This window comes from Muntiacus reevesi, chromosome X, assembly GCF_963930625.1.
Source record: "Muntiacus reevesi chromosome X, mMunRee1.1, whole genome shotgun sequence".
Lineage (NCBI taxonomy): Eukaryota > Metazoa > Chordata > Mammalia > Artiodactyla > Cervidae > Muntiacus > Muntiacus reevesi.
In genome coordinates this window covers 137,075,441-137,100,982 of record NC_089271.1, presented here as the reverse complement: position 1 = coordinate 137,100,982, position 25,542 = coordinate 137,075,441, and the positions used below count along the sequence as shown (strand labels likewise).

The 25,542-nt window shown below is 39.4% G+C and overlaps 1 long non-coding RNA gene across 2 annotated transcripts in view; it reads left to right on the top strand.

The window, feature by feature from the left end:
• Positions 1 to 4,695: 4,695 nt before the first annotated feature.
• LOC136153491 (uncharacterized) overlaps positions 4,696 to 25,542 on the top strand; it is a 301,004-nt gene continuing 280,157 nt past the window's right edge. For both annotated transcript variants that reach the window (XR_010660410.1, XR_010660409.1), the window contains exon 1: positions 4,696 to 4,786. This is a non-coding gene — a long non-coding RNA (uncharacterized lncRNA). The remainder of the gene's footprint in view (positions 4,787 to 25,542) is intronic.

Sequence of the window (25,542 nt, the reverse complement as noted above, 5' to 3'; positions counted from 1 at the left end):
CAGCCTTCTGTAATTTTTGAGACACTGCCCCCCTCATGACACTTATGCTTATCTCATTTAATCCTCTGCCACTTTCAAGACATTTGGTATTTTTCCATTTTACCTAAGTCCCATAATGACTCTATTCACTAGGAAAGACTTTTCATTTCAGATTTTTGATTGATTTTCATTCACTTAGGTCTTTTTTGTGTGTTTTGATTTTATAATTAACTGGTTAGATTACTTTTGATTGTTATAATACATAAATTTTATCTGAATCTGGCAAGCAAGTTTAGACCATCTGTGAACTGATTAGCTTTCAACATTCTGATTCTCTCACAGCTGCCTGTGACAGGGGCACAGCTATAATTATGATCAGCAATGAGGTTAAGGTAGAGAATTGTTACAGAAATCTTAGGCATTATGAGGATGCCTGATGAAGCTATTCCCTGCAGGAGCCTGAATATATAACATGTTAGGCAATGCAGTGATGAATGAATAGGATATATACATATGTAATTTTTTAAAAAAATATTTAAAAAATAGCAACACCTTTAAAGCCTACATCCAAACTACTAAGATGCTCACACTGGGAGAGGAATTATATTTTCACAGAGCAATACCTCTGCTTGGTGTAACTTCTAAAAAAGCTGTTTCAATTTTAAACTCAAGGAAATTACTACCACAGGACATTGCCCTTTCTTGCAATAAAAGTGTATCAAGTTGTCATTACTGCCTTTAGTAAAATTCCAAATTGTTAAATTTTAGCTGGTAATTGTTGAATTATTGTTTCCTTAATTCCAACTATCACTAAGTTATACAAGGTTTCTGTCTTTTAGTATTTGAAACATGTATGCAGGAAAAAAGTCACAGGGCAAGGTATACATTTATATAAAACAAAAGGTTTCAGTGCCTCACTTTAGGGAAACAGCAACATATTCATAAGCATTTGATCTCTTAACAAAATCAGGAGGTGGTAATGCATGGCAGTGGTACTGGCTCTGATGGTGGGTTGCCTAGGTTCAAATTTTAGTTTTGTTGTTACTGGCAATGTGATCCTCACTAATTGCAAACTCCCTCCCCTATTCTCAGTTTTCCATTCTGTAAAATGGACATAGTAATTACTTGGTGGGATTGTTGGAAATAAATGAAATAAACACTTACAATGGACTTAGATGCTCTTGTGTTACAATTGGCTTGAGCCCATTGTTAAAATTCTTCATAGAACAAAGTGCTTTCCAAACAAGTACCATTGGTCTGCTTATTGGTGCATTATTTAATGCAGAAAAATTCTAGTAAGACAAAATAATTTAGGCAGACAGTATAAATAATCACACTTATGAAGTAAACACTTCTGTGATTTTAATTGAAAATGCAATGTTTTACTGCAAACTTATTCTCTTTTGGGATGAAAAGATTTGACATTGTCACCTTTAAAATTAGAAATAAGTGTTGTTTTGGTTGTAGAGTGGGAGCAGGCAGAATTAAGAAAAAAAGTTGAGCTCTGAATTCAAAAGAAGTGAAGAGAAGCAGAAAACTAACACTCAGATTAGGGGCAAGTGAGGAAGGGTGATAAAGTATGAAGACAAATTATGAGAATAATAATATGAATTTTTAAAAAAAATCACTAAGAGGAAAATCTGGTTTTGAGTTTTATCTCAATCCCTTAAAAACCCATCTCCAGAGTATTTAGACTGTGGGAATTGCAAGTTTTGTGAGTATAGCCAAATCTAGTTAATATTAATTCTATTTAAACTACCATGAATGAACAAAGTCATTTTCTAATACATGATATAAATGTCTGGTTTATACTAATTGGCAGAGAATTCTTTCTCTTGTATGTATGTGTTCTGAAAGCCCTTAGGTTAAATAATATATATTGTACAAATAGCAGTTCTTGTTTTAAGTCAAATGCTTAAATAAAAAGTGCATACACTTATATAGCTTTACATTTGAAGATACCCTCAATGGCAAAGCAATGTCACGGGTAGGCAGGAGTAATGCTTTCAATTTGTAGCATAAACCAACTGTGGGAAAATGCCTCCAGTTGGCTGATTTCATTTTCAAGTTGTGGAAGATCAGACTACTTATAAGAAACTGCTATTTAAAGTTTAAAAAAATCCCACTGTGAATAAATAGGTGTTGATGTTACCTCTTGATAGCATTATGTGCAATATTGTGTCATAAAAATTCTCAAATGTATGGAGATTTCTAAGCAAGCAGAACAAACTGCCCCACAGAGAGTAAAGCGACAAAGGTATCCATATTCTGAAGCATTCACCTTCCCAAATGTTGACCCTTTTAGAAGTTTGATGTTCCTGGATTTAAAAATTGCAAGCTTATGTTGCCAGTGGAGAAGTTTAAAGTATAAAATAAATTTATGCTACCTGATCATGAAAGTACACGTGTTTTAAATGTGCAAAGGAAGTATTATAAAAGTCATGTGTTGTTTGTATTGGGGGCAATGGATAGCTGATAATCTTATAAATATACCGATTTATCACAGGTACTTTGACAGAATGAATGGTAGCCTAGGATTTTTCTTGTCATTTATTTTTATAAGACAATAGATGAAAAATAGCTTTCCTCAGAGAACATGTTGACTAAATAAGACCATTAATGGAGACATACCACCATTTTCACCTCAACCACCATACTTAGCAACAGAATTATTTGAATTACAACTTTTAGACAGGCTTCCCACATGGCACTAGTGGTAAAGAACCTGCCTGACAATGCAGGAGACATAAGAGACATGGTTCCGTCCCTGGATCAGGAAGATTGCCTGGGGGAGGACATGGCAACCCACTCCCAATATTCTTGCCTGGAGAATTCCATAGCCTGGCCGGCTATGGTCCATAGCGTTGCAGAGAGTCTGACACGATTAAAGTGAATTAGCATGCATGCCACAATTTATCTGCCACAATATATGATTTGGGGTAATGGTTATTTCAAGTGTGAACCATATGTGTAAATTTTGCAAGTTAGCAGGTTGACCATAATTTGCCATTAGTTCAGTCAACAAGTATTTATTGAACAACTTCTATTTTTCTAGAAATTTACTGAGTTGTGAATTGCGGAAGAAAGAGTAGGAAAAAGAAAAAGAAACCTATGATTTGATTTTGGGCCTAAACAGCTTTCAACCTCCAAACAAATATATAAATATATATAAAACCAAGTGTGGTAGGAAGAGTTCTAAGATGGCCCCCATCAGCTGCCCCCCCCCCCGGCCCCCCCCCCGTGTTACTCCCATGATTATGTTACATAGCAAAAGAGATTTTGAAGATGTAAATGAGTTTACATATTTTACATCCAGTCAATATAGCTGACTGTAAATAGGGCTACTATTAAGGTGGGCCTAACCTAATTACACGAATTTCTTTAAAGCAATGAGTTTTCTCTGCATAGTAGCAGAAATCAGAGATTTAAAGCACATGTAAGTTGATGGCACTGCTGCTTGCTTCAAGATGGAAGGATCCATATGGAAAGGACTTTAGAGCAACTTCCAGTTGCTGAGAGTGACCCCCAGTTTATAGCCAATCAGAAAACAGGAACTTAGTCCTACATGCACAGGAATTGAATTATGGCAAGCACCTGAATAAGCTTGGAAGAGAACCCATAGCTTAATGTAAGAATGCAGCCCCAACTGACACCTTGATTTTTGCCACGTGAGGTCTTGAGTAGAGAACTTTGCCTAAAAGAAGGCCAATGTGGCTACAGAACTGTGGACAAGGAGAGAAAAAAATGGATCATGCCCTCGACCATTGTAAAATAGATTTTTTTTTAAAGCAAAGGAGTAGCATAATGACATTTAAACAATAATTCGGTTTGCTAGTTATAGTATGGATTGGATTGGGTGAAGGACAGAGAATCAAAAAAGTTAAATTACTTTGGAAACAATTGTAACAGACTAGGCAGTGGGTGGGAGTGGTTTGGAAAAGGTGACAATTATTAGAGACCTATGGAAATTGTGTGATAATAAATTCATGTTAATTATTAAGTAGTAGAATATGCCTCAAAGAAAAGTATAAATAGTAACATGTTAGATACTATATTCTTGTAAGAATTTGAAGGTAGGTCTTTATGGGAAAAGTGTTTGATGAGGGCCTAGAATAATTTGAATTTGATTTTAATAACTAAGGTGAAGTCATAGTAGGCCAGTAGTGCTCAAATTTGGCAGCATATTAGATTACCTGGGTGGTGCTTTAAAGATGCTAATAGCAGGGTTTCTAATTGGTTTGGATGCTACTTAGGATTGTTAAAAAGTCTCAGGTGTTTGCAGTAGACCAAGTAAAGAAACTCAGCCTCACCAATGAGAATGCTTGCGTGCGTGCTCAGTCGTGTCTGCCTCTTTGCGGCCCCATGGACCATAGCCCATTAGGCTCTCGGGTCTGTAGGACTGATTCTCCAGGCAAGAATACTGGAGTGGGTTGTCATTTCCTTTTCCAGGAGATCTTTTCCACCCAGAGATCGAACCAGCGTCTCTTGCATTGGCAAGCGGATTTTTTTTTACCACTGAGCCACCTGGGAAGCCCCCACCAAGGAGGATGGGCGTGATCCAATTGATTGAGGGCCTGAGGAGAACAAAAAGATGGTGGGAGGAGGCATTTGCTTTCTCTGAGCTGAGACATTTCCTCCTGGCCTACTAGATCAGCACTCCTGCTTCTTGAACTTTTGGACCCAGATTGTGAAATCAGCGCCCCAGTCCTCAGGGCTATGGATTCCGACTTAACTACGTCACCAGTTTTCCTGATTTTTTTCAGCTTGCAGACGGCAGACCAGGGAACTTCTCAGCATACATAACTATGTGAGTTAATTCCTATAATAAATCTTCTCTTTTACATATCTGTATATATCCTACTGGTTCTGTTTCTCAGGAGAACTCCGATTAATTCAGGCACCAATGCTAGATTATAATTGCATGAAACAAGTAAGAACCTTTCTAATCCTGGGGGTGGGGGTCAGAGCTAGCGGATGAGGAGAAGGTAAGAACATGTGAAAATATAGAGGGTGCTAACCATGTCTGTCTTTCTCACTCCAGAATTCCCAGCTCGGTTAATTTTCTATTCCTGCCATAGTATTGCTGCTGGTGAATTAAGGTTTTTTCCTCGTCGTGAAAAAGGTTAAGAAAGAAAAGTTTAGTTAAGCAAGGATCCACTCTCAGAGGGAGAGTGGGCAGACGTGAAGAGCTGCTGCTGCCCTTGGTTTCTTTGGCAAGCCAGCTCTGAGGGGTATACTGGGAAAGGAGGAGTGAATTTTTTTGTTTGTTTGTTTAATCCCAGCTCCAATTTCCCCAGAGGAGGGATTTTTGACTTTATGTAGCTTAGATCAGAAGTGTCATGGCATCAGTGCTTGATGGGTACTTATTATCTGTAAGGCCATTTTTATGAGAGCATAATGAGCAACAGGTTACAATCTGAGGCAGGAGATTTCTGCCTTTCCCCACCTTTCTCTGTTTGCTACCGGGACCTTTATCATCCAAGATGTGTGGTTTCCTGTCAGTCTGGAAGTTCCTGCTTTCCTTTGTCTGCCTATGGATCCCCGCTGTTTACAAGATGTGTGATTTCCTGCATCTGGCCCCTGCCCCCCTTTCTCTGCTCCTACCTAGCTACCTGCTTATAACAGTAGCTATAACAGTATCACAGACTTTAGGGCTTAAAACAGATTTATTATCTCACACTCTGTATATGGCTGAGATGGTTTCTCTGCTAAGGGGCTCAAAAGGCTGCGTAAGGGTCTGTGGTGCTGTATTCCTTCCTGGAGGCTCTAGGGGAGAATCCTCTAGGTTCATACTGGTTGAAAAGTGAGTTCATTTTCATTCATCTGTGGGACTAAGAGCCTCATTGCCTTGCTAGTTGTTAGCTGGCAGTTGTTCTCAGCTTCTTGAGGCCTTTGACATCCTCTTCACAACAGTGGAGAGAAGCCCTCTCCGCACTGAAATATCTGTAAAACCCAACAGCCGAAGACTGAACAGAGCTCAGTGTAAAAGGAAGTATAAAATGAATGGCAGATTTAAATGCCAAAAAATGAAATTATTTATTAGTATCTCAGATTAGCTGGAGAAGCACTAATATCTGTCAGCTATTTCATCTAGGTTTGAGAAAATTAAGTCAACAAAGTTAAACAAGGTGGGCATTTTCTAAGTTTCTTTTCTGATTTTTGATCTCTTTCCAGTCTTCCTTAGAGAAATTACTTACCCTCATGGCTTCAACAATCTCTGTATGAATTTCTTTTGTAAATACCATCTTTTGTGTGTGTGTGTGAGATATCCAAGTGTAGACACCTTAAAGTACAAACGTTTGGGGATTTATTATTTAATAGCATATGGAAAATTTTGTAACTTTGTTTCCTGAAGCTTGCCAGTCTAAGTCAGATTTTATAGAGATTTCGTTAAGGTTAAAAAATAATAAGCACTGGATTTGGGTTACATACACATTCTGTTATAAATAGCTCAATAGTTTGAAAAAAGTCAATTAAAACCTCAAACATAATGATAGTAATAATACTTTATTTGCATGTTTTATGGGAATGTTTTAAAGTCCAAATGAGATTAATGTATATCGAAGCAATTTGAAAAATATAAAGGACTATTCAAATGAGAAATGGGGATTTTTACCTGCACCAACAAAAAAAATTACTGATTGAAAAAGATTTTAATTAAAATTTTTCAATGCAGATGAGTTCAAACAAATTGAATCATTGTTTTATGTAAATTGCATTTTTGCAGTTGAGTGACATCTATTAATAGTGTTATTTATCGTTATGATAACTATTACATTTGCTTTGGATAATCCTTGTTTTTAAGAATCAGTTAAAATAGCATATTTTAAGATTCTTCTGAATTCTTCCGATCCTCCTGAATAGCATATAGATTTGAAGTTTAAGCAAAAAATAATTTTCATGGTAACACATGCAATGTCACTTCAGTGGTTTTTTGAACTATGCAAAATTTATCTTGATTAATTTTCCAATGTTTTCAGTTCGCAAACTATACATTGTAATCAAATATAAAAAAGAAATGTAAACCATGCATTTCTAATTAATTTGTCTTTAGCACATCATATCAACATACAGTGTAAGCTCAAGAAATGAACAGACCTTTTCCAGTCTGTTTTTTTCCAAAAAGTTAAATTGGTTTTATTTACTATGAAAATATAATGGGAATCATAAAACAATTTTAAAAACACGAATCTCTAAGCACAATAAATTGTGTTGCCTTTTCTTTTTAGAATGTCTATGGACATATTAACAGACTTATTGAAAAAATCTATTATAATGGTTGACTGAGTAATGGTCCCCAAAGATGTTCACATAAACACTAGAATCTGTGAATGTTGAAGTATATGGCAAACACTTTGCAAATGTGATTAACTTTCCCCCATCTATATGGGGAAATTATTCTGGATTATCTGGGAAGAACTTAAATACAATAATCAATGTCCTTATAAAAAGGAAGCAAAGGGAAATTTGACTGATAGAAAAGAGGAAAACACAATGTGACCACCGAGACAGAGATAAGAATGATGTGGCCACATGCCAAGAAATGCTGACAGTCATCAGAAGTTGTCATTTTTTTCAGAGGATCCTGAATAGGCAAAGCAATTTGAGAAATAACACAAAGCTGGAAGCTTCACACTTGCTGATTTCAAAGCATATTATAGAGCTGAGATAATCACAAAGGTCTGATATTGAATAGATAGATGTTTACCCTACTGGAACAGAATAGAGAGTCCAGAAATAAACTCTCACATATATGGTTAACGAGCCTTCAACAAAGACTACACAATGGTGAAAGAATAGTGTCTTCAACAGATGGTATTGGGGAAACAGATATTCATGTGCAAAAGAATGAAACTGGATGCTTATCTCACACTATATCTAAAAATTCAAATGGATTAAAGACCTAAACATCAGACCTGAAAGTATCAAGTTTCTTTTCTGTATTCTTATTTGTCAGTGTGCTTTAAATAAATTTAATTATTTTATAGTCAGGTCTGCTTTAATTTGATGAAAGAAACAGATACTAGATTGACTTTTAAATATATTTCTATCACATCATGCTCTTTTCTTCTCTTAGAAGAAATTTTCCTTTTTACTAATTGCTAGGTGGAGCGTAATGCTATATATCACAACTTCAAATTTTAAGAATATTTCTTTTGTATGTTTTATTGAATTATAGGGCAGAGTCAGAAAGGCATGAATTGCAAGTGACTTGCCATAATCTGAACATATCCAAATATCTATCATACAAGAGAAGTAAGATATTACCAACACTGCAGAATTCCCTTTCATGACCCCTTCATCACCTGTCCTTCCTAAGGATAACCATTATTTTGACCTTTAATGTCATGATTAAGTTTCACAGTTTCTTGAACTTTATATAAGTTAAATCATACACTATGTGCTCTTAGACATCTACCATATTTTGTTCAATATAGTGTGAAAATAAATTTGAGGACACAGTAAACCGAATCAAAGATCTATGTGAACTCTGCATGCCACTCCCCCCATGTCTGTTCTGAAGTTCTGTAGCTAGGAATGTGAAGCATAAAAACAGCCTATTGAGAGAGAGAACTGTGGAGAGAGCACATTTTTTTGCATCACACATTCTGACATTTTTGAATTAGGGGGAAATTTCTGGATGAGCAATTCTAATCGAAAGACATAGATCATGAGCAGTGAGACTCCAATTATCTTTTAATTATTGGACTACTCATAACAAAACTCAGTAAATTCATTAGGAATGTTAGTCAAACATGAACAAAATATAGAAGAACACAGTCTTAAGCATTTTCAAGAGTCTATGACTTCAGGGTGTAGAAAAGCCAATCAATTTTTGCCCCAGTTTTCAGTTCTTCAGAAACGTGTATATAAATTACAGAACTAGGTGATCAGAAATTTAAGATGGAAAAATTTTAGCACTAAGTTTGAATGTTTACAACAAAGAAATAGAAACCAATTTTATTCAACAAAGCACCAAGTTTGTAACATGAGACATTTCTCATTTTTTGTCTGCAATGGACAAATTTTTAATTAGTAGTCTGAAACTACAAATAGAACAAAAAATATCTTTGAATTTCTACATGTTAATTCAGTACAAAAAAATGTTCAAGAAATGGTAAATAAGACTATTAATGTAACAAACTATAAATATATAGCTTCTTAAAAAATTATGTAAAGAAATAATTATAGCAATGTATTGTTGGGTTTGTAATAAATATAGATTGTAATATGGAAAATGATATTACATAAAGGGAAACAAGAAGAATTATATGTGTAACATTTCTGTGTATCACTGGAATTGTTAGTATAAATCTGAAGCAGATTTTAATAAGATTTATATTAGGTAAGCCTCAGAGCAACCACTAAGAAAATAAGTTTTTTAAAAAGGGAATATCATTAAAGGAATTAAAATGTTACACTAAAAATATTGATTTAATGTAAGAACAAGTCAATCACCTCTCCACCGTATCACTGGGTACCCTCACCCTTCGCCATGTTGGTGAAATCTTCACGCTTTGATTTCTGCCTCTATCTTCCTGCTTGCACTCCAGGTTTTCCTGGTATTTTAATAGCTTGTTTCAACAGACTTTCAAGCATAAGGTTGATTCTTTGGTTTACTAGGAAAGATGGGAGTAGACCATGTACATTAGATTCTGTGGCCATAACCGAAGTACTGGCTGGAATCCAGTGAAGGAATTGATGTAATGCCTAGTAAAACAACGACAATAAACTCCCGACAATGTAGTTGTATGTCACTTTAGGTGAGAAACTATATCCATTTTATAAACTTGTCAAATGGTAGTTCTCATTCTCTTAAGTGGATAGCAGAAGTGATAAGACAGAACACACTCTTCCCATAGGAGAATAACACCCATTGAGAGAAGACCTAGAGATCTATTTCACTCATTATACTTATTCAGGGAAATCCTTTTTAAATCTTTACTATTTTCATGTGTTGGCAATTATATTTACTATATCAATGTTGAACACATGACACATGAAGACATATACATGTTGTTGTTGTTCAGTCACTCAGTCATGTCTGACTCTTTGCAACCCCATGGACTGCAGCACGGCAGGCTTCTATGTCCTTCTCCATTTCTCATAGCTTGCTAAAGCTCATGTCCATTGAGTCGGTGATGCCATCAAACCATCTTGTCCTTTGTCATCCCCTTCTTCTCCTGCCTTCAATCTTTCCCAGCATCAGGGTCTTTTTAATGAGTCGGCTCTTCGCATCAGGTGGCCAATGTATTGCAGCTTCACTTTCAGCATCAGTTCTTCCAATGAATATTTAGGACTGATTTCCTTTAGGAATTAGGTTTCTCTCATAGCTCAGTTGGTAAAGAAATCACATGCAATGCAGGAGACCCTGGTTCAATTCCTGGGTGAGGAAGATCCACTGGAGAAGGGATAGGCTACCCACTCCAGTGTTCTTGGATTTTCTTGTAGCTCAGCTGGTGAAGAATCCACCTGCAGTGTGGGAGACCTGGGTTCGATCCCTGGGTTGGGAAGATCCCCTGGAGAAGGGATCCTTTAGGGACTGACTGGTTTGATCTCTTTGTGATCCTAGGGACTCTTAAGAGTCTTCTCCAATACCACAGTTCAAAAGCATGAATTCTTAAGTCCTCTGCTTTCTTTATACTCCAACTCTCACATCCATACACGACTATTGGAAAAACCATAGCTTTAACTATACTAACTTTTTTCTTCAAAGTAATGTTTCTACTTTTTAACATGCTGTCTAAATTTGTCATAGCTTTTCTTCCAAGGAGCAAGTGCCTTTAAATTTTATGGCTGCAGTCACCATCTGCGGTGATTTTGGAGCCCAAGAAAATAAAGTCTGTCACTGTTTCCGTTGTTTCTCCATCTATTTGCCATGAAGTGATGGTGTTGTAGCCACACGTTCTGGGAAACAAACTCACTCAAAAGGACAATGCAGATAGTGGAGTGCAGTTTATTACACTGGCAGGCCCAAGGCAGAGTCTCCTCTTAGCCAAGGACCCCGACCAGTTTTTGTGAAAACCTTATATACCCTAAGCATATGTGCCCAAACCCACCTCCCCAAATTTCCTGAAACTAATTTGAAGGAAGGAAAAGAAAGATACAATCAAAGTTAACCCGTGATTCATATGCCTTAAATGTAGGTAGTTAACAGTGAACAATTATCAATAAGCTTGTGGTCATACCCCAATAAGCATAATAGAATATATGATTCTATTCAGTTGCACAGATAATTAGGGCATTCTTTTAGGCATGGAGAGCCCTGAGGCACTTCCCTCTGGGGAGCTGGTTTTTCAGTTGGTATGTCATTTCCATAGATAGTCCACAGTCCAGCCCAAGATGGAGTCCTGCTTTCAAGATAGAGCCTGTTCTGTTTCTTCCTTCAATGGTGTAAGACCCAAACGTCAGGTCTCTGTTCCGGAGAGGAGCTCCCGCGACTCAATAAACAGTCCAGCAGATGCAATATGCAAGAGGCTTTATTGTCGGTTTGCGCAAGCCGGGCGACTCTAGTCTCCTCGGAGGCAGAGTCGCACCGTATAGCAGTGTAAGCCGACTTTTATAGGCAGAAGTCACATTGTCAGCACATCCAGTACAGTGAATGAATAACATAATGTATACCGTTAGCACACCCAGTACAGTGAATGAGTAACATAAAAGTAACATAATGTGTATCATATGGGGTCATCTTATCTGTGTACAGGTGCTTGACGTCAGTTGGTTCCGGAAAACAGCAGGCTTGTTTGTGCAGTTATTGGGAAACCTATAGACGTTCCGTTTACATTTCTCTATCCTTATTTTGCAAACGGAAAATTCTGCGCAAGTGGAAAATTTACACAGGCCAGGGAGTTTCATGGTGTTTTTCAGATTCTTTCATTCCCCCCTTTTCTTTGTCATTAGTTTTAATCTTAAAACTTAGGGATCTTGTTGTTTCACATCCCCAGGCCTTGCAGTATCCGTCTGGGGGCCCTCCGCACCTCTGGACTTTAGGACGGGTCCGTGAGTGACCCGGACATACATAAAAGTCAAGTGCTCGGGTTTTTACCCGCCACCCGGGGTGTAAGCATCCATATCCAGGGAAGGGCTCTTGGGGGTTGGGATCCCAGCTTTCTCCCACTATGTCACACAGATCTACAGTCAAACTGGGGAAATACATGGAGACTGGGGCTACACCGGTAGTCTCAGTTGCTGTCTCTCCGGTTTCTGTGTTGAAAACTCTCCAGGTGATACGGTACACCTGGTGGGGGCTCCCGCCCTCCTGAACCGAGGGCAAGACGCCCCGGACAAATAGCAGAATTATTATAAGCGAGAAAGTCTTAGCTTTAGAGGATTTTGAGTGCGGTGGAGTTTCCATCCGTGTTCTGGCATCTCCTCGCAGCAGCGGCCGGGTGCAGCTTTTACGTGGGAAGCGTGTATCCATGCTGCAATCCCGTCTACCTTTAGTGCGGTAGGAGTGGTCAAGAGGACGGTGTAGGGTCCTTCCCAGCGAGGTTCCAAAGTCTTGGTTTGATGTCTCCGCACCAACACTGTGTCACCGATCTTAAAGGGGTGGGGACAGGAAACAGGGTTATCCACACGGTATGCGGCTGATACGGACTTCCAAATTTTTTGTTGCACCAGCTGCAGAGCCTGTAGGTGGGCCTGCAGGGTAGGGGAAGTCGCAAGGACATCAGGGTCAAAGAAGGATGTAGCTGGCGGGGGGCTTCCATAGATGATTTTAAACGGGGTGAGCCCGTGTGGGCCGGGGATATTTCTGGCTCGATATAAAGCCAGTGGTAGGAGTTGAACCCAGTCTCTAGTGCCAGTCTCCAGCGTTAATTTGGTTAAGGTCTCTTTAATTGTTCTATTCATCCTTTCTACCTGTCCTGAACTCTGGGGTCTGTAGGCACAATGTAACTTCCAATCAATCCCCAATGATTTGGCCACCAACTGACTTACCTGAGAGACAAAGGCCGGACCGTTATCTGACCCGAGTACCTTAGGTAAGCCGAATCAGGGAAAAATTTCTTCGAGGAGCTTCTTGGCCACAACTTGAGCTGTTTCTTTCTTTGTGGGATATGCTTCTACCCATCCTGAGAAGGTATCTATGAACACTAGCAAATACTTGTTATTATATAGGCCTGGTTTAATCTCGGTGAAATCCACTTCCCAGTGGACTCCAGGCCTATGCCCCCTGGCTCGAACTCCGGAGGGGGGTTTTAGTCTGCCAGCGTTTACTTTTGCACAGGCCTCACAACCGTTTACAATTTGTTGTATCAGTAAGTCTCTCTGAGGGATGTAATAGTCTAATTTATTTTCATTTAATTGTAAATCCTTTCTGCCTTTCTCATTAGATCCTGCAAGCTATAATCTTGAAGTCCTTCTAACCTTTGTAATTTATTCCTAATGTCCGGCGCCGACTGCCCTATGAAGGCCATGGAGACATTTCCCCTATGCTCGGGGCTACTAGGATCGAAAGGGGTATACATACGGTATGCCTCCATGAGCCTTTCAAGGAAAGCCGCCGGGGTCTCCTCCGGTCCCTGTGTTACTGCTCTTACCTGGGCCAAATTGGTGGGGCGCCTCCCGGCACCCTTGAGACCCGCAAGGAGAACCTGGCGATAGAGACGGAGCTGCTCCCTACCAGCAGGGGTGTTGTAGTCCCAGTCCGGACGCGTCAGGGGGAGGCTGCATCAACTTCATTTGGAAGGAGAGTAGGGGCCCCATTGGGCCCGGGCACGTTTTTTTTTCTTGCTTCCAGGACAACTCTCTGTCTCTCTTCTACGGTCAGCAGAGCCTGCAAAAGCTGGAGGCGATGGGGGATGAAGTATTAATCTCCCCGCTGGTCGCCGCTGGGCCAGTGGGGTCAGGGGAGCGGGCCTCAGGGGAGGCGGACGGGGGCGGCCTGGGAGGAGAGCGGGCGGCGGGCGGGAAGGGGCGGGGAGCGCTCTCCTGCGGCGGCGGCCGTCCTCATCCCGGCGGGATGACTGGTTTTGTCTTCGCGGTCGATTTTTCTTTTTCAAAAATGGGGTAAAGAGGGGACTGGGCTGGTGGGGCCGTGGGTGTATCAGCACCGGGAATCTTCGGCTTTTCTGCCACGAAAGGTGCCACCCAGGATGGCGGGTCCTGGGCCAGACTCTCCCAGGTAATTATGTAGGGGACTTGGTCAGGGTGTCCATGAAGTCCTGTGTCAAACACCCGTTCTTTGATCTGCAAAATACAATCAATGTTAAAACTGCCCTCCTGAGGCCATCCCACATTGAAGGCTGGCCACTCGGAGCCGCAAAGGGTTTGCCACTTTTTCCTCCTGATTTCTACTGACAGGTTACTGGCTCATCCTTTGACGTCCTTCCAGTGCTCTAGAGTCAAACTTAGGGGGGTAGTTAGTCTGGGTCCCATGCCGGAGGGAAGGGGGACACAAAAGTACACCAACACACAGACAGTACAGACACACAGAATGCAGACCAGAAGCCGCGCGGCACAGTATCGGCGCCAAAGTTCAACCAAAGAATCAGACGGGGGCAGAGGCCGAAGTCGTTGACCCCCGGGGTTGAGGACAGCCTGCTCGTCCCCAGCCACTCAGAACCCCCCCGGAGCGTCCTCCAGGGTTGAAATTCGGAAGGCTTATGACCCGTCGGTCCACTTCACGAATTTCTACTAAGCCCGTACCGTACGGGTACTAAACACAAAGCACAAAGGACAACAGACAACACAAACTCACTGCCGGCCGGACTTACCTCCTGCTGGGGTCTGGTATTGAATCCGGGGTCTCCTCGATCCCGGACGAGCCCCCAAATGTAAGACCCAAACGTCAGGTCTCTGTTCCGGAGAGGAGCTCCCGCGACTCAATAAACAGTCCAGCAGATGCAATATGCAAGAGGCTTTATTGTCGGTTTGCACAAGCCGGGCGACTCTAGTCTCCTCGGAGGCAGAGTCGCACCGTATAGCAGTGTAAGCCGACTTTTATAGGCAGAAGTCACATTGTCAGCACATCCAGTACAGTGAATGAATAACATAATGTATACCGTTAGCACACCCAGTACAGTGAATGAGTAACATAAAAGTAACATAATGTGTATCATATGGGGTCATCTTATCTGTGTACAGGTGCTTGACGTCAGTTGGTTCCGGAAAACAGCAGGCTTGTTTGTGCAGTTATTGGGAAACCTATAGACGTTCCGTTTACATTTCTCTATCCTTATTTTGCAAACGGAAAATTCTGCGCAAGTGGAAAATTTACACAGGCCAGGGAGTTTCATGGTGTTTTTCAGATTCTTTCAATGGGACCAGATGCCATGATCTTAGTTTTTTGAATGTTGAATTTTAAGCCAACTTTTTCATTCTCCTCTTTCACTTTCATCAAGAGGCTTTTCAGTTCCTCTTCCATTTCTGACATAAAGTGGTGCCATCTGCATATCTGAGGTTATTGATATTTTTCCTGGCATTCTTGATTCCAGCTTGTGCTTCATCCAGCCCGATATTTTGCATGATGTACTCTGCATCTAAGTTAAATAAGGAAGGTGACAGTATACAGATTTGATGTACTCCTTTCCCAATTTGGAACTGAAACGTTGTTGCTCAACTACAAAAGATGCCAGGATTCTTGGCTGGCGGAGAAGAATTGAATTCAATCTGGGGGCAGAGACAAGGCTTGATCGCTCAGAGTTTTTGTGTAATAAAGTTTTATTAAAATATAAAAGAGATAGAGAAAGCTTCTGACATAGACTTCAGAAGGGGGCAGAAACAGTGCCCCCCTGCTAGTCTTTAGATGGATGTCATATAACTACTAGCAGTCTGCTAATTAAAGAAAGGAAATGTCTCAAAACCCAGAGAATGGCACCAGGCCCCTCACCCACAAGATGCATTTTGAGATAATCTTGGCACCAGGTGAGTCATCCTGGCCATAAAACAATTGACATGAATCTTGAAGAAAGGCAGATTCCCATACAAATACATAGTTTCATTAACATAGATTAAGAGAACAATGTATGAGTATAACATACTGGTTTGTCAAGTAGGTTCTGAGCCTTTAGGCAGAACCAACTTGAAGACAGAGTCTGGGGTAAATACATAGTACATTAACATAGTTTAAGACAAACATTTTCATAAGAAAAATGCATTGGTTAGCTCAAGGTTTGAGAAAAGTTAAGTTCAGATGGAACCAGGTATCATTATGGCAACACAGAATTTTAAGAGAAACCTCTTTTTAAATTTGTATAGAGAAGGGGGAAAAAATGTAACACTAGTTTGTTTCTTCCTGCCGCTTAAGAGAGAGAAAAAAATGTCTGACACTTGCAGCCTATTTCCTCCATTTGGAAACCCCTGGCCTTCCTGCCTGTTACCCTCTCAGAACCAGTCCGTTATTCCATGTCCAGTCCTAACTGTTGCTTCTTGACCTGCATACAGATTTCTCAGGAGACAGGTAAGGTGGTTTGGTATTCCCATCTCTTTAAGAATGTTCAGGGGACAACAGAGGATGAGATGGTTGGACGGCATCAGTGACTCAATGAACGTGAGTTTGAGTAAACTCTGGGAGTTGATGATGGACAGGGAGGCCTGGCATGCATGGGGTCACAGAGAATCAGAAAGGACTGAGCAACTGAACTGAACTGAACAGTTTGTTGTGATCCACACAGTCACAAGTTTTTTTTAAATTTTTTTTCCATTCTTCATTTTTTAATAGCACACAATTGTTAAAAGGTATCCATTCTAGCCCTACCATAAAATTAATCAACAAATAACTCTGAGAGCAACATCAGTAAGCCACAGGGAATTCATGTAGTTCATACTATTCTTAGTCTTTATATACAAGCTACCGTAGCGCCTGTGCACCTCATACAACGAAACCAGGCAAGGAACGAAAAGTTAGCAGCCTTACTCTTACCTTGTTCTAAGTGGATGCATCAGAAAGTAATAAATAGCCTCTTAACATTAATCGAGATACACTCTACCTGTCAAAGGTGAATACTACATACTTTCCATAAAGTGTAGGCAGTGTTCCTACGATCCCCACTAAGGAAAACCCAAAACTTTCATATAAAAAGTGCACAAGGCTGTCCCACACAGTCACAAGTTTTAACATAGTTAGTGAAGTAGATGTTTTCCTGGAATTCTTTTGCTTTTTCTCTGATCCAATGGATATTACAATTTGATCTCTTATTCCTCTGCCTTTTCTAAATCCAGCTTGAACATCTGGAAGTTCTCAGTTCATGTACTGTTGAAGCCTAGCTTGGAGAATTTTGAGCATTACTTTGCTAGCATGTAAGATGAGTGAAATTGTGCAGTAGTCAGAGGAACTGGTTCATTGGAAAAGGCCCTGATGCTGGGAAAGATTGACAGTGGGAGGAAAAGGGGATGACAGAGGATGAGATGGTTGAATGGCATCACTGACTCGATGAACATGAGTTTGAGCAAGCTCCTGGAGTTGGTACAGGGAGGCATGGTGTGATGCAGTCCATGGGGTCACAAAAAGTCAGACACGTTGAGTGAGTGAACTGAACTGTGCAGTAGTTTGAGCACTCTTTGGCATTGCCTTTTTTGGGGATTGGAATGAAAACTGACGTTTTCCAGTCCTGTGGCCACTGCTGAGTTTTCCAAATTTGCTGGCATATTGAGTGCAGCACTTTCACAGCACCATCTTTTAGGCTTTGAAATAGCTCAGCTGGAATTCTATCACCTCCACTAGCTTTGTTTGTAGTGATGCTTCTAAGGTCCACTTGACTTTGCACTCCAGGATGTCTGGCTTTAGGGGAGTGATCACACCATCATGGTTGTCTGGGTCATTCAGATCTCTTTCTCTTCTAGTTCTTCTGTGTATTCTTGTCACCTCTTCTTAGTATCTTCAGCTTCTGTTAGGCCCATACCGTTCATCTCCTTTATTGAGCCCATCTTTGCATGAAATGTCCCCTTGGTAGCTTTCATTTTCTTGAAGAGATCGCTAGTCTTTCCCATTCTATTGTTTTCCTCTATTTCTTTACATTGAACACTTAGGGAGGCTTTCTTATCTCTCCTTGCTATTTAGAACTCTGCATTCAGATGGGTATATCTTTCCTTTTCTCTTGTCTTTCACTTCTCTTCTTTTCTCAGCTATTTGTAATGCCTCCTCAGACAACCATTTTGCCCTTTTGCATTTCTTTTTCTTGGGGATGGTCTTGATCACTGCCTCCTGTACAGTGTTATGAACCTCTGTCCATAGTTCTTCAGGCACTCTATCAGATCTAATCCCTTGAACCTATTTGTCACTTCCACCGTGTAATTGTAAGGGATTTGATTTAGGTCATACCTGAATGGCCTGGCAGTTTTTTCTAGTTTCTTCAATTTAAGTCTGAAATTGGCAATAAGGAATCCTGATCTGAGCCACAGTCCACTCACGGTCTTGTTTTTGCTGATTGTATAGAGCTTCTCCATCTTCGTCTGCAAAGACTAACCAAACTGATTTTGGTATTGTCTGTCTGGTGATGTCCATGTGTAGTGTCCTCTCTTGTGTTGTTGGAAGAGGGTGTTTGCTATTACCAGTGCATTCTCTTGGTAAAACTCTACTAGCCTTTGCCCTGCTGAGTTTTGTATGTCAAGGCCAGATTTGCCTGTTACTCCAGCTATCTCTGGGCTTCCCTCATAACTCAGTTGGTAAAGAATCTGCCTGCAGTGCAGGAGACCTGGATTCGATTCCTGGATCGGGAAGAATCCCTGGAGAAGGAAATGGCAACCCACTCCAGTATTCTTGCCTGGAGAATCCCACGGACAGAGGAGCCTGGCAGGCTACAGTCCATGGGGTCGCAAGAGTCAGACACAACTTAGCGACTAAACCACCACCACCAGATACTTCTTGACTTTCTACTTTTGCATTCCAGTCCCCTGTGATGAAAAGGACATCTTTTTTTGTGTGTGTTATTCTAGAAATTTATGTAGGTCTTCAAAGAACCATTCAGTTCAGCTTCTTCAGCATTAGTGGTTGGGTCATAGACTTGGATTGCTGTGATATTTAATAGTTTGCCTTGGAAATGAACAGTGATCATTCTGTCATCTTTGTGGTTGCACTCAATACTACATTTTGGACTCTTGTTGACTATGAGGGCTACTCCATTTCTTCTAAGGGATTCTTGGCCACTGTAGTCAATATAGTGATCATCTGAATTAAATTCTCCCATTCCAGTTCATTGTAGTTCACTGATTCCTAAAATGTTGATGTTCACTCTTGCCATCTCCTGCTTGACCAATTTAGCTTTATTCATGGACCTAACATTCCAAGTTCCTATATAATTTTGCTCTTCATGGAATTGGACTTTGCTTTCACCACCAGACACATCCACAACTGGGTGTTGTTTCCACTTTGGCTCAGCCTCTTCATTCCTACTGGAGTTATTTCTCTGCTCTTCTTCAGTAGCATATTGGACACCTACCAACCTGGGAAGTTCATCTTTCAGTGTTATATCTTTTTTCCTTTTCATACTGTTCATGGGAGTTTCAAGGCAAGAATGCTGAAGTGGTTTGCCATTCCCTTCTCCAGTGGACCACGTTTGTCACAACTCTCCACCATGACCTGTCCATCTTGGGTGGTCCTACCTGTCATGGCTCATAGTTTCATTGCATTAGACAAGACTGTGATCTGTGTTATCAGTTTGGTTAGTTTTCTGTGATTGTAGTTTTCATGTTAATATTTATTCACAAGTTCCTGTTTGTAGTGGCCATTTTTTGTTCCCTCACCCTTCAATCTCCTCTCTCTGTTTAAGTTGTCCATCTTATGAATCTTGGTGGTTGACAAGCTAAGCCAACCTGATGCATATTCCTGGAATTTACAGTCAGAAACTAGTGACAAGAAGGAACAAAGAATGAGAAAATAAATAGTGATTGTAACAATAGCAACAATCTGTTTCCAGGGGCAGTAGCAAGAGTGGTACTCACACCAGTGCAAGTTTTGGTGGTCAGTGGCAGTGAGAAGGGTGTCCTCAGTACATAAGTCCCATGGTATAATCGACTTGGCCTGTGATTTCAGCCACATTTTTGTTTATATTCTAAGCTTGTTGCTTCAACATATTTTTATTTTTTAATGATCCTGTGAACTACTCATTTTCTCTGGAAAATAATTTTTGAATTAAATCAGTGAGTCAGTTTCTATTGCTTTCTGCTCAGAACTCTAATTCATACAATGGTCATAAAATGTCAAGGCCTAGAGAGCAACTTGAATACATTTAATCTAGCCTGCCTGTTACATATGTGAAAATTGAGCTAATGATATAACATCATATATTATACAGGCTTAAATGGGGCTTCATCTTAGAATGTACCTAGAAAGTCCAGAGAGGGAGATAATGATTTTACCTGAGGAGTTTTAAAAGTAGTGGTGCTAAAAAGTCATTCCAGTTAATAACTCCAGATTGTTAAGAAGCATAGAAGAATAATAACTTTTTTGGGAAAAATTTCATAGGAAAGATGGAAGTTTAAAATGCAATTTCATGGTAGAAAACTAATAGATTGTAATTTTTTCTCTTTTTATTTATTTATTTAGAAAGATGGTAATGATAACCCTGTGTGCGAGACAGCAAAAGAGACACAGATGTATAGAATAGTCTTTTGGACTCTGTGGGAGAGGGTAAGGGTGGGATGATTTGGGAGAATGGTATTGAAACAAGTATATTATCATATGTGAAATGGGTCACCAGTCCAGGTTTGATGCATGATACAGGGTGCTCGGGGCTGGTGCACTGGGATGACCCAGAGGGATGGGATGGGCAGGGAGATGGGAAGTGGGTTCAGAATGGGGAACACATGTACACCCATGGTGGATTCATGTCAATGTATGGCAAAACCAATACAATACAGTAAAGTAAAAAGTAAATAAATAAAATAAAATGCAATTTAATGGAAGAAAAATAATAGATTTTATTTTTTTCTATTTTTATAGTCCATTCTCAATATCTTGGGTAAAGCATCTATGTTACTTAATGGTCAGTGGTCATCGCATGATGTCAGTTATTGGGTTGGCCAAAAAGGTCGTTTGGGTTTTTCTGTAACATCCTACAGAAAAGAGTATGCTTTTCTGAGTCAGCTCTTCGCATCAGGTGGCCAAAGTGTTGGAGTTTCAGCTTCAACATCAGTCCTTCCAATGAACACCCAGAACTGATTTCCTTTAAGGTGGACTGGTTGGATCTCCTTGCAGTCCAAGGGACTCTCAAGAGTCTTCCCCAACACCACAGTTCAAAAGCATCAATTCTTTGGCACTCAGCTTTCTTTATAGTCCAACTCTCACATCCAAACATGACCACTGGGAAAACCATAGCCTTGGCTAGATGGACCTTTTGTGGGCAAAGTAATGTCTCTGCTTTTTAATATGCTGTCTAGGTTGGTCATGACTTTCCTTCCAAGGGTTAAGTGTCTTTTAATTTCATGGCTGCAGTCATCATCTGCAGTGATTTTGAAGTCCCAAAAAATAAAGTCAGCCACTGTTTCCCCATCTATTTGCCAAGAAGTGATGGGACTGGGTGCCATGATCTTAGTTTTCTGAATGTTGAGCTTTAAGCCAACTTTTTCACTCTCCTCTTTCACTTTCATCAAGAAAGTTCTTCACTTTCTGCCATAAGGATGGTGTCATCTGAGTATCTGTGATTATTGATATTTCTCCCGGCAATCTTGATTCCAGCTTATGCTTCATCCTGCCCAGCGTTTCTCATGATGTATTCTGCATCTAAGTTAAATAAGCAGGGTGACAATATATAGCCTTGACATACTCCTTTTCCTATTTGAAACCAGTCTGTTGCTCTATGTCCAGTTCTAACTGTTGCTTCCTGACCTGCATATAGGTTTCTCATGAGGCAGGTCAGGAGGTCTGGTATTCCTATCTCTTTCATAATTTTTCACAGTTTATTGTGATCCACACAGTTAAGGTTTTGGCATAGTCAATAAGGCAGTAATAGATGTTTTTCTGGAACTGTCTTGTTTTTTTGATGATCCAGCTCATGTTGGCAATTTGATCTCTCGTTCCTCTGCCTTTTCTAAAACCAGCGTGAACATCTGGAAGTTCACGGTTCACATATTGCTGAAGCCTGGCTTGGAGAATTTTAAGCATCACTTTGCTAGCCTATGAGATGAGTGTAATTGTGCAGCAGTTTGAGCATTCTTTGGCATTGCCTTCCTTTGGGATTGGAATGAAAACTGACCTTTTCCAGTCCTCTGGCCACTGCTGAGTTTTCCAAATTTGCTGGCATATTGAGTGCAGCACTTTCACAGCATCATCTTTCAGGATTTGAAATAGCTCAACTGGAATTCTGTCGACTCCACTAGCTTTGTTCGTAGTGATTCTTCCCAAGGCCACTTGACTTCACATTCCAGGATGTCTGGCTCTAGGTGAGTGATCACACCATCGTGATTATCTGGGTCATTAAGATCTTTTTTATATAGTTCTTCTGTGTATTCTTGCCACCTCTTCTCAATATCTTCTGCTTCTGTTAGGTCCATATCATTTCTGACATCTATTGTGCCCATCTTTGCATGAAATGTTCCCTTGGTATTTCTAATTTTCTAAAAGAGATCTCTAGTCTTTCTTATTCTATTGTTTTCCTCTTGTCTTTGCATTGATCACTGAGGAAGGCTTTCTTATCTCTGCTTGCTATTCTTTGGAGCTCTGCATTCAAATGGGTATATCATTCCTTTTCTCCTTTGCTTTTCCTTTCTCTTCATTTGAAAGGAAGCTATTTGTAAGGCCTCCTCAGACAGTCATTTTGCTTTTTTGCATTTCTTTTTCTTGGGAATGGTCTTGATCCCTGTCTCCTGTACAATGTCAGGAACCTCCATAGTTCATCAGGCACTCTATCAGAACTATACTCTAGTAAAATATTTTCAAAAAGTGAATGAATGTAGTTGCAGGATAGAAATCTAGAAAAGTGGAATTGTGTTTATCTAAACTAAGAAACAATTAGAGAATATACAGAATACATTTTCAACAACCTCAAAAACATAGAATCGGGTTGAATTCAGCAAAGTATCAAAAAGACATGTATGGTGAAAATTATAAGACATTGATGAAATAAATGAAAGAAGTTGTGAATGAAAAGAGAAATAAATGTTTATTAGATTGGAAAACTCAGCAAAGCTGAGGTGACAGTGTTCCTCAAATTGATCTATAGATTCAAGCAAATCAGTCAAAAATCAATTGAATTTTCTTTTTTTGTCTGTTGTTGCTTTGCTACTTCATATATGTGTTTAGATGCTCAGTTATGTCTGACTGTGACCCCATGGACTGTAGCCTGCCAGTCCCTTCTGTCCATGGAATTCTCCAGGCAAGAATACTGGAGTGGGTAGCCATTGCCTTCTCCAGGTGATCTTCCTGACCCAGGGATCAAACCCTGGTCTCCTGCATTGCAGGCAGATTCTTCACTGTTTGAGCCACCAGGAAGGTCCTTACTACTTCATATAGAGAGGCAAAAAAGCTAGAATAGCAAAAACAATTTGACTTACTTGTCATTCACTGAGATACTAAAGACTTAAAAGACTTACTGTAAAGCTACAGTATAGAAGATGATATGGCACTGATATAAGAATAGATATATAGCTCATTGTAATGGAAGAGTCAATAAATAATTCCAAACATACATAGTTAATTGATTTTTGAAAAGAAGTTCAGGTCATTCTGTAAAAAAAAAGAAATAGTTAAAAAAAGTTGTTGGAAGAACTGCATATGTACGTAAGGAACTGGATGCACTTTACTCAATATTCACTCAGTAGCTTAAGTAAGACCATAAATTTTAGCATTTTGAGACTATAAACTTTATAGAAGATAGAAATAGTTGTGACTTTGGGGTAAGAAAAGCTCTATTATAACTGTTTTATAGGATGCAAAATGCACAAGCCAGAGACAATGATTAATACCTTGATCTTTATCAAATTTTATAATTTCTCTTTGAAGCATAATTATTAAGGACATGAAAAGAGCAATCAAAGACTTTTGGAAAAACACATATCTGACAAAGAACTTTTATTTAGAATTTATGAAGAACCCTTACAATTCAGTAAGAGGAAGAAAAAAAACTATTAAAAATGGGCAGAGGATCTGAACAAATACTTCACCAAAGAAGACATACAAATACTCAGAAAGTACATGAAAATATGGTCTAATTCATTAATCTGGAAAAGGCAAGTTAAAAATCACAATTGGATAACAGAATGCATTCAGTAGAATGATTAAAATTAAAAGACAGTGCCAAGTGTTAGGGAATATGTGGATCAACTGGAGCTTTCATACATTGGTGATGGATGTTTAAAATGGTAGTATCACTTTGAAATGTGATCTTACAATTTCTTAAAGAGATAATGCAATTATCATGTTACCTGGCCCTACTGTTCCTAGCTATTCACCCATAGAAATAAAGACATATATTCCTACACATTTTTTTAAACAGATATTTATAGAAACTATTCATAATAGCTCAAAACTGAACTTAATCCAAATATTCATCAGTGGAGCAAACTCTCAAAAAGGAACAAGCTACTGATACACACGATGACTTGTATACATAAAAAAGCATTATGTTGAGTAAAAAAAGCCTCAAACAAGACATTATTTACTTTATAATTTTACTTATAAGAAATTGCAAAGCAGGAACAATTAATCCAGAATGGTGGAAGGTAGATATCTAGTTATCTTTGACTGGAGTTTGGAAAAAGTGCAAGGGATAGTTTTAGAGTGAAAGAAATGTTTTATATTCAATTGTGCTAGTGGTTACATGGGTATCATTTTGTTGAAATTTTTTGAATGTAGACTTAAAATGGTGCATTTGGTGTAATATATCTCAATAGATTTTATTTAGAATGTTTAAAAAGCAGTATCATTATGGTGAAGTAAGCTATAAACAAAACAAGTTGAAAATACTAAAGCCAGTTCTGGTACTTAGCCACAGAAGCTAATGATGATTTTATATGTCATATACTACAATGGGCTATCTGTGGTATCTATTGTTGTTAGAAAGTGTCATCAGTGAGACTGTAAAATCAGAAGACTTGATTTACCCTGGGGATTTAGAGAAGACTTCCTAAGGAAGAGACATCTGTGATAAAATATGAATGATGAACAGAAGTTAACTGTATAAAAATGGAATGAACATGGTGCAGGTGAAGAATGTTCACAACTGTAAAAAGAGCATACCCTGAAGCCTAGTGGTAAATAAAAGTCAACCCAAATGGGGCACAGACAACTGGCTGAAATTTGGTTGGGAGGAAAGAGGAGACATAGATAAGAAACAGGCCACGGAGGATTGTTTAGGATTTTAGTCTAATATTATAAGGTTATTAAAAGATTATGAGTTGGAAATGTTCATGTGTGACATGATCAGATTTGTATTTTCAAAAGATTGCTCTGACTGCTATATAGAGATTGATGGAGTGGGGCACAGAGAATGGATACAGGGAAAGTATATGGTTATTGCTGTAATCCTCAAAAGAGATAATAATATGTTAGATAACTTAAGCTTTTGTGGTAGAAGTGGTAATGAGAAAAGTAAACAGATTTTAAAGATAGGAGGTAAAATCAAAGAAGTTTTGTTATATATTAGATATGGAGGAAGATGCAAGGTTGCTTCCTACATTTTACTCTTA